The sequence below is a fragment of the Thalassophryne amazonica genome, chromosome 22, assembly GCF_902500255.1.
Source record: "Thalassophryne amazonica chromosome 22, fThaAma1.1, whole genome shotgun sequence".
Lineage (NCBI taxonomy): Eukaryota > Metazoa > Chordata > Actinopteri > Batrachoidiformes > Batrachoididae > Thalassophryne > Thalassophryne amazonica.
Window position 1 is genome coordinate 20,116,267 of NC_047124.1, and position 9,943 is coordinate 20,126,209.

A 9,943-nucleotide genomic window follows, 5' to 3' on the forward strand; every position below is an offset into this window, starting at 1 on the left:
CTCTATAAACAATTAGCTATTCTAAATATCCATTACATGTGTCCATTAAACCAAAATTTTGGCCGTCATCATCAATCAAATGCTTTTGTTCTTGTCTGATGCTTAAACATTCTAGGTTTGGTCCAAATCAAAACTCTTCCAACAGACCCAAAGTAGTTCCTATCTTACAGAAACCTCTGAACCTAACCCTAAACCGGATACTTTCCAAGTAATTCATGACACCGATTTCCAATGTATACACTTTACCTCGTCTTAAAAATGAAGTGAAACAAATTAACGACCATGTTGACCAATAAACTCAGAACCTTCACGCAGTAAGCTTGTGTTCTTCAGCACTACATCTTCAGAAGCAGGTGATTCCTGGAGGGGTCTGTGCTAATATTAACACCATTATTCTCAAATATGTATTTTCCTGCCTGAGCTCTACAAACTCTCCCATTAGCATTCAAGAAGACATGTTTCCGCAGCCAAACTGAAAACCATTAAAAAACACACACACAAAAAAAAACAATGCAAAGTCTCTTCAGTTGTAATTGCACTGCCACCATTTTACCTGCATTCCCAAAGTGAAGGGAAGAGGTGAAATTGATTTTAGTGAAAATTAAACAGCACTGGCTTAAAAAACCTTTCTGTGGGGGAGAAAAAAAGCAAATGTACCTAATGAATAAGCCAAATTCCTCCTAGAGTCTTATTCAAGGCACCAGCTGGAAATTGATAAGGCCTTCGTACAGACTGAACAGTATTGATTCGTGCTGCCAAATGACTCTGCCTTGCCTGTTCTTCAAGGCGAATGCTATGGAGAGTCAGTGGCAGATAGCAGAATAGGAAATGGCAATCAGCTAAACAGCAATGGGGTATATCCATTGGCTAAATTGAGTGAAACGCATTAGGGCTTGTTCGGCTGATGAGAGTAGCTATTTGTTCACTACAGTTCCTAAGCATCTTCCACTTAAAAAATCTCCCTTACCTTGTCCCCAGTGACTTTAATGATATAGAAATTCAATACAGTGATCTAGTGCAAAGCACAACTTTGTTGGCATGTATGGAGCCAGAGCCCCACAGTATGGGAGGATTTTGATTACTTCAATGCTACATGTACAGATGAATACTTCTTTAAAAAAAAACTCTCAGACATAACATGGGCCATTAAAAGTAAAGTCCATTTTGATTTTTTCAAACCATATCAATCATAAAGATTTTCTTCGATATTCAAATACAGCATTCATCATCTCTATCACCAACATGAACAACATCCACTTTGTCTGGGAACAATTCAGAATTTTGACCCATGTGGGTTAAATTCTGTAGAGCAGGTGGATGAGTGGATAAGGCACTTGCTTGCCAATATGTAGACCTGGGTTCGAATCCCGCTCACACTACCTGTCTGTGTCCTTGGATAACACACTTAATCTACATAGTCTCAGTCCACCCAACTGTAAATGGGTACTGGCCTTGGCTGGGGAAGTAACCTGTGTCGGACTGGGGTTCCATCCAGAGGAACTCGTATACTCTCATCCACTTGAACGCTGCCAAAACTGGAGATAAGCACCGGCACAAACGGGCCTCAGGGCCTATACAAGAGAGTTAAAGTCCAGAAACACGGAGCCTTGGTGCACTACTTGGACCCTCGAATGGTACTGCTACACCATGCTAATGTTAGCATCATGGAGCCAAATAAACAAGATAGACCTCCAAATGTGACTGTAAGTGCCAAAAAAGTTAAGAACTCACTCACCTAATGTGTCAGCTGCCAAAACTAACAAATATGTTTTTACTACTTAATTTGCCAGAATGAATCAGTGGGAAAAATAACATTTTCTCATAGCTTCATTAGATTCATATATTTATTTTAACCAGAGTTGGAAGTCGGAAAGTCCAAATTTCCAGTTTCAACAAAGGCATCATGAAAGTTGAACCTTTCAATTGCGTACATGCGTTACACCTCTTTCATGTTGTATGCAAGATCTCATGGACAAACCTGACTAGTTGCCATGGATTCCTCCCAAAATAAATACTTCATGAACAGTAAAATTAGCTGTAATTTTGTTATATACCACATAAATAATGCTACTTTAATAACTGGGTGTCAAAATACAACACCTCATTCACGTCATGACACCTGGATAACGGATGAGGTAGGGGATTGCCTGTTGGGATGAAATATGATGGACACCTTGTGTGCCCTTGTGTACCATGGAGGCCCAACAGGAACCCTGAACATGACCGCTAACGGGGCTCTGGGAAACAAGAGGTCCTCGGAAGAAGATCAGGCGGAGGTGGTGATGGCTTGTAACTCAACGGCTGTGAAGGCGGATGAAAGCTGCAGACCCAGACTGTCTAGGATTTCCCAGACATCGGACCAGACTAAGGATCTCTGTGTGTTTGTTGGTGTGCAATGACACTCCCATGTTGAACGATCTCACGCACAGGCATCCCTAGAGCGACCCTGGATGCAGCTATCCCATCCACGAACTGATCAAGAGACAGTCTTTCTCACCACAACGGCGGCAGTAATAACTAGATTTCAACACAAAGCAAAATTTGGCAATTTTGTGTAGGAATCTTTAAAGTTGCAGAGCAAATATAACAAACCTGTGTTCAACACTGATGAGTGGGATCATCAACACCACGTAGCTACAAACAAAAGTAATGAAATCTGACAATTTGCAAGGCTGTATTTTTAAATCAGACATAAAGTTCCACTCTTGCACGCTGTAATTTTGGGCTTTCATCACACTGAAAATTTGACGCCATAAATTTAGCCACTGCACACAGTACAGGACACTCACTGTTAAAATATGGTAAGAATCAAAGTGGACCTGTTGCAATTCCAGACAGATAGCTAAGAGGGTCTATCCTCATGCCTTCCACCCTTTGAACCTTCATTTGCACTGTCAGGCAAGAAAATGAGTCCATGAATCTTGTGGGCTCTGACTTAATTAAACTATGTTATATTTCCCCCACCTGGCATTAATCTCACCGTAGGGGGTATAGAAACGAGTGAAGGAGCACGAGGTGAAAGTTGGTTAACAGTCTTAATTCACAGCCTCCTGATGTTGCAGTGACCCACTGCACACCCCGTCCTCTCGATTGCAGCATTCCTGCAGAGACGCTGCAGAAGAACCACAATCACGTGCGTCGTCCGCTTGTCGTTGTGGATGTGCATGCGTGAAAAATGTCAGGAAGTGGTGTGTATGTTTTCAAGAATGCTGCCACGTGCAGAGAGGGCAAAGGGCAAATGAATACACAAATGAATATGCCAAATGAATACACAGTGTTGATTCATGCAGCTGCTGCTGTCCAAACACTTTCCAGCAGTGAGCTCGACTGCCACTGAATCCAAATCAGTTACCCCAAAGGGAGTCCGCATGACCTGCTGCTACCTGTCAGAGTACTACTGAGTGGAGTAGTACTACAAGAAAGGACAGCAGTGAATTCTGCTAAGAAGAATTCCTCCACACCCCCACCCCCAGCATGTATTCTAGTTCTATTTAATTAGCTCTGGGCAATAAAGCTCTGAAATTCCTTCATATAGTGCATATATAACTGAAACAATATGTCACATGGTGATACAAGCACCAAATCCAGCACAAATTATTGTCCTTAGACATTGCCAACAGGCCACTTGAATTTTCAATAGGCGGCCACGTAGGTTCAATTGAAGAATTACACAGGGGTTAAAATATGAAAATGCATCAATCATATTGAAAACTATACCACATTATTTGTCTGATCATAAAGATTCCAAAAAGGTATAGTTTGGACTATCTATGACTGAATATTCTGGAGTTATGGGGTAAAAACCTTAAGAATGGTGACAAAGGTTGATTTCAGTTTGTACAGGGGTCAAAAGTTAAAGTTGCTCCAATTTTAGTAAAAATGGTGCAAATTGTTGTTTGAGCTACTTGGATTAATAAATGGAATAGTTTTGACTGTGTTGAATGCTTGGTCTCTAAAGTAAAGGTCAAATAATGTTGACATCCATTGAATTCTATGGCATGTGACATATGTTACCCCATAACGCGATAACTAAGCATGATACATGGGGCAAACTATTCCTTTTTGAAACCCTGTTAACTCAACCAATAATTTGCATCAACTCTGAACAAAATTGGTGCAACTCTAACTTTTGACCCCTGTACATTCTTGGTTTTTTTTACCCCATAACTCTATAGAATTCAGTCATAGATAGTCCAAACTATACCTACAAATAAAATAAAACTATAAATAATGTGGTATAATTTTCAATATGACTGGAGCATTTTTATATTTTGACCCCATGTAATTCTTCAATTGACCCCTATGTGGCCGCCTATTGAAAATTCAAGTGGCCCGTCGTCTTTTTTTTTCTCAAAAGAGTAATATCTAAGGTGTACTTTTGCCAAATTTGGTGCTTGTATCACCATTTGAAGGATGCCTCTGTAAATATTCTGTTATCTGCTGCACTAAAAAGGAAATATGCAATCCATAATCCGTCTATGAAAGATGCCTTAATTCTACTGGAAAGCATCTCTATAGCTCCATTTCCTGATTGTTAACAATAAAGCCCTGTTTGTCTCTGCTCCATTTATTGAGGAATAATGATTCCTGAGAATAAAATTCCATTTCCCCACAGTAGGCAGAGACAGAAAAGGGTAGCGCACGACGAGTTGACACACGGGCTAAATCGCAGACGTCTCTTCATTAGCGTGAAGATAGCTCATCTCTCAGAAAACATATCTGACTCTCTGGGGCAGCTCGTGTGCATTATGAATGAGACAGCCAAAACCCACGCTGGAATAAATTAAAGGCGTTTCCTGACATTTCCAAAATTAATCTGTTGTTTTTGCTCGGCTTGCACTTGTCACAATGTGGGGGCGAAAAAAGTTCTACAAGCTGTCCAAAGGCAATTTGGGACTAGCTGTTCGGATTAGCATTTTTCATGGAACAAAATTAAGCGGGCGGGAGAGTGCAACTATTTTAACTGACAGATCTGTCATTGCAACCTGCACAGGGGAATTAAAAAAAATTTACAATACTGAAAAATATTTCAAATTGTGAAGGCATTCTTTGCCAGGTCCTTATAGGAACAATACACAGGCCTTTATAGTCTATTTTGCCAGAGATATTTATTGAAAAAATAAAAATACAGACGTGCAAGCAGAAGAAAAAGAGAATCTCCTTACTGATGCTCGGGTACGACATGTATAGTGCATTGGATTTGTGTGATCAGGAGTGAGGGTGTTTATCACGCTGGCAGACAGACTTCAGGGGTTTGGTCTGGAGAGACAGACACTCCTCAAGGGCATTGAAGTCCTCACTGGTGTGAAGAAAAACAAATACGCACATGCACCTGTAACATCAGGACAATGCGTGTGATTCAAGGGCGAACGTTTTCCTGTGCTTCCTGTGTGTTTGTCGACTGCGCTCCATTATGCATGAACTTACAGAGGTGCACTTTGTCTTGGCTGGAGTTAAGCGAGAGACCACAGGGGGCGATTAGGACACCGTGCACCTTCTGTTGAACATTGCAACAGCTGCACGCATATCTCAGAGGTAAAGAATGCTCAACGACTCTTACAACAGTCGGAGGGCAAAACAGAACTAAAGACCACAGTGGTGTTTTACAGAAATGGACTGAAAGCGATTTATTGTGAAAGCGATCATCCCTAAAGGCAACTGTAAGTTGATATATTGACTGTCAGCCCTTAACTCATTCTAAAACAGTCGTGTAAGAAATAAACATCATTTATTTAAGAATAAGCAGTAAGTTTTATCTTGAACATAGTGACTCTTTCCTACAGAGCTCTGTAGTAACTCTGTCTAATAAAACACCAAAAATATGACTGAGAATAATCAGAAATTAATGAAAATTCCGCACGCAGGTCTTTAGGTGTACAATATTCCTCATGCAAAAATTTAAATCTCACGCTTTAGTGGTTCTCGAGTTCTAGGACGCGGAAGGTTTTGCTGTATGTACAGCCATTTCTCTTGAGCACAACTTGCAGTTGTGAAAAACACTGCGTGATTACCTTTTACCTAGACTTTAATTTTTGGGGCAAACTGTCTACTGGTTTTACAAGAACATTTTGTTGATGAATTCAATGTTATCTCATTTTGTGGGGTCGTGCACGGGTGTTTTTCCTGAGGCACTGGTAAATGCCTAGGCATACAGTTGCTCTAAGCTCCTGATTGGCTGAGCACACATGACTTGGTTAAATAGCAGCCAGTGGGGTAGAGGGAGTTGGAGACCATGTGGGGTAGGTGGCCTCCATAGACCTGATGATGGTGCAGATGCCACACTACCGTTAAAAACCTTCCAGGGCTACAAAGGGTAGATTTACGGCACATATTGGGGGGTTGTTGCAGAATGTGAACATATGGCCAATTGCACCAACACTGCTGTCAAATACACATTGTTACAAACACAAATGGGAGCCAGCATGGAAAAATTCATAAGAACTGAACACGAAGATCTGCAGTATGAACGCAGCCATGAATTTTTCCCAACACAGCTCCTCATGTACCGTTCCCAAGAAAAGCAGATGGCGATTACACGCCCTGATAAAATCCGCATCAACTGTGCCCGAAGCAGGATGAATGTGTGTTCTTCACAACACTTTCAACCTCTTACATTTGGTCTTTAAAACTACCACCTCAAAGCCAGTGGCCCCACCTGGAGTTGTTCCTGCAAGAACCAACTCAGAATAGAAATTACACTGTAATCTCCGTTTTTACCCAAAACTGGATAGACCTCCAGTCATACAGCTCTGACCACACTCCTGGAGCTACTTTATCAACCAACACTGTTGTTGATAAAGAGGACTGCTGACGCTACAAGCATGAATGAATGAATGTGAATGTATGATGAGATGTGCAAAACAGCACAGACCTTCTAGGTTCTGCCTGCCCATCACTCAGTCCGCCCGCCTGCACGCGCGATTCTGTGTGAAGGAGGACTGACAGCAGAAGGGGAAGACATGCTGTCAGTCAGCGCTGGCTGAACGGGGAAGTGACGGCTGCAGGAGGGAAGGCGGTTGGCGGGCCGGAGCCATGCACTATTCAGGCATCGTTCAGATGGAGCGCGATCGCTGGGGCAAAACATCACAAGGTGGATTCGTTACTGCACACACAGCAGCCAAAACAAAGGAGGGTGTATTCTGCAACCGAAAGTACCTCAGCCAAACCAAAATACTGCATTATGAGTAATGTTCCCCCCTCCACTAAATAGAAAAGGTTTGGACAATCATTCCGCTCTTCTTACTGCTGTGCTGACACTATACCCAGTGATTTTGCTAGGGAGGTCAGAACAACAACGCATTGGAGACAAACACCCTTATCGCGGCACATCTTAAAAACCTAACATCTCTTCTTATAAACCTCGAGTCTGTGAGAGAGTCCTGAACACTATAACTCATCTAAAGGACGAAGTGATGGCACCAGGGAGCAGACGGCTGTAAACTAATGGGACTCTTGTAAAAAGATACTCCCCCTGGAATATACCTGCTCTGGAGGCCTGATGGATGGCCCAGATGGCTGGGAGAGGACACCGAGCATAGATGAGTGTACAGGTGTGAGAACGTGTGCGTGCGCTAGGGCTTGAACAGTTGATTCCATTTAGAACTGAAATATGTTCCGACACAGCTCGCCTGGTGACAAAGGCATTTTAAGGGTAGTGTGTTTCTGCAGCAGGTAATGGATGCTATGAAGAACAGATGTCGACATTTTAGTGACTCAAGGCCAAAATATTAGTATGTTAAATGAATGTACAGCCGACCATAAAGTGAAGCCAGTGGTACAACTATACCAGTAGATGGCAGCATGTTATATACCACATTTTCCGGAGTAAAAGTCAGGTTTTTTTGTTGTTGTTGTTGTTTTTTAACTAGTTTGAGAGGCCCTGTGACTGGTGTGACTATACAAAAAAAAAAAAAAAAATATTATTATTATATGGCTGTGACGCTACACACGCTCTGACTGGCTGATTACCAGTCTGATATTTTCCCATATCAGACTGGTTTCCATGACAATCGGTCTGCAACTTGTATTTTCGTTACAAACCAGGAAGCTAAAAACGATTAGAAAAACCAAGTCGGACATGACATTTTTTTAATGGCTAATTTAACGGTAGCTCTTCTAACTATCGTTATCTTATTTTCGTTATTTACCATTTTATTTTACGTGGTGCAGATCTTTAATGATTCTTCATTTTATGGGTTCTTTAATAGATATCAACATATAGTGCCTAGTTTGAGGTTTCCATTTGATAGCATATAAATTATGTATTTTATCTTTCTATAGTAAACTAGCAGGGTTTACTTTAGATAGATACCAATACATATTACATCACAGCTTCTGTTTCTATAATATAATAACCATAAGCTAGCTACAATAAAATTTTACTACTAGACTACAAACTAAGTATACGTATACTACAATCTTCTATATTAATATTTAGGTTTTAGAAGCTAGCCCCTAGAATATATATATATATATATATATATATATATATATATATATATACACGCACTCAACAAAAATATAAACGCAACACTTTTGGTTTTGCTCCCATTTTGTATGAGATGAACTCAAAGATCTAAAACTTTTTCCACATACACAATATCACCATTTCCCTCAAATATTGTTCACAAACCAGTCTAAATCTGTGATAGTGAGCACTTCTCCTTTGCTGAGATAATCCATCCCACCTCACAGGTGTGCCATGTCAAGATGCTGATTAGACACCATGATTAGTGCACAGGTGTGCCTTAGACTGCCCACAATAAAAGGCCACTCTGAAAGGTGCAGTTTTATCACACAGCACAATGCCACAGATGTCGAAAGATTTGAGGGAGCGTGCAATTGGCATGCTGACAGCAGGAATGTCAACCAGAGCTGTTGCTTGTGTATTGAATGTTCATTTCTCTACCATAAGCCGTCTCCAAAGGCGTTTCAGAGAATTTGGCAGTACATCCAACCAGCCTCACAACCACAGACCACGTGTAACCACACTAGCCCAGGACTCCACATTCAGCATGTTAACCTCCAAGATCGTCTGAGACCAGCCACTCGGACAGCTGCTGAAACAATCGGTTTGCACAACCGTCTCAGGGAAGCTCATCTGCATGCTCGTCGTCCTCATCGGGGTCTTGACCTGACTCCAGTTCGTCGTCGTAACCGACTTGAGTGGGCAAATGCTCACATTCGCTGGCGTTTGGCACGCTGGAGAGGTGTTCTCTTCACGGATGAATCCCGGTTCACACTGTTCAGGGCAGATGGCAGACAGCGTGTGTGGCGTCGTGTGGGTGAGCGGTTTTCTGATGTCAATGCTGTGGATCGAGTGGCCCATGGTGGCGGTGGGGTTATGGTATGAGCAGACGTCTGTTAAGGATGAAGAACACAGGTGGATTTTATTGATGGCATTTTGAATGAACAGAGATACCGTGACGAGATCCTGAGGCCCATTGTTGTGCCATACATCCAAGAACATCACCTCATGTTGCAGCAGGATAATGCACGGCCCCATGTTGCAAGGATCTGTACACAATTCTTGGAAGCTGAAAATGTCCCAGTTCTTGCATGGCCGGCATACTCACCGGACATGTCACCCATTTAGCATGTTTGGGATGCTCTGGACCGGCGTATACGACAGCGTGTACCTGTTCCTGCCAATATCCAGCAACTTCGCACAGCCATTGAAGAGGAGTGGACCAACATTCCACAAGCCACAATTGACAACCTGATCAACTCTATGCGAAGGAGATGTGTTGCACTGCATGAGGCAAATGGTGGTCACACCAGATACTGACTGGTATCCCCCCCCAATAAACCAAAACTGCACCTTTCAGAGTGGCCTTTTATTGTGGGCAGTCTAAGGCACACCTGTGCACTAATCATGGTGTCTAATCAGCATCTTGATATGGCACACCTGTGAGGTGGGATGGATTATCTCAGCAAAGGAGAA

At 42.1% G+C, this 9,943-nt stretch overlaps 1 protein-coding gene across 2 annotated transcripts in view; it reads right to left on the reverse strand.

The window, feature by feature from the left end:
- Positions 1-9,943, reverse strand: part of tbc1d22a (TBC1 domain family, member 22a) — a 234,183-nt gene that overhangs the window by 169,363 nt on the left and 54,877 nt on the right. The window lies entirely within an intron of this gene.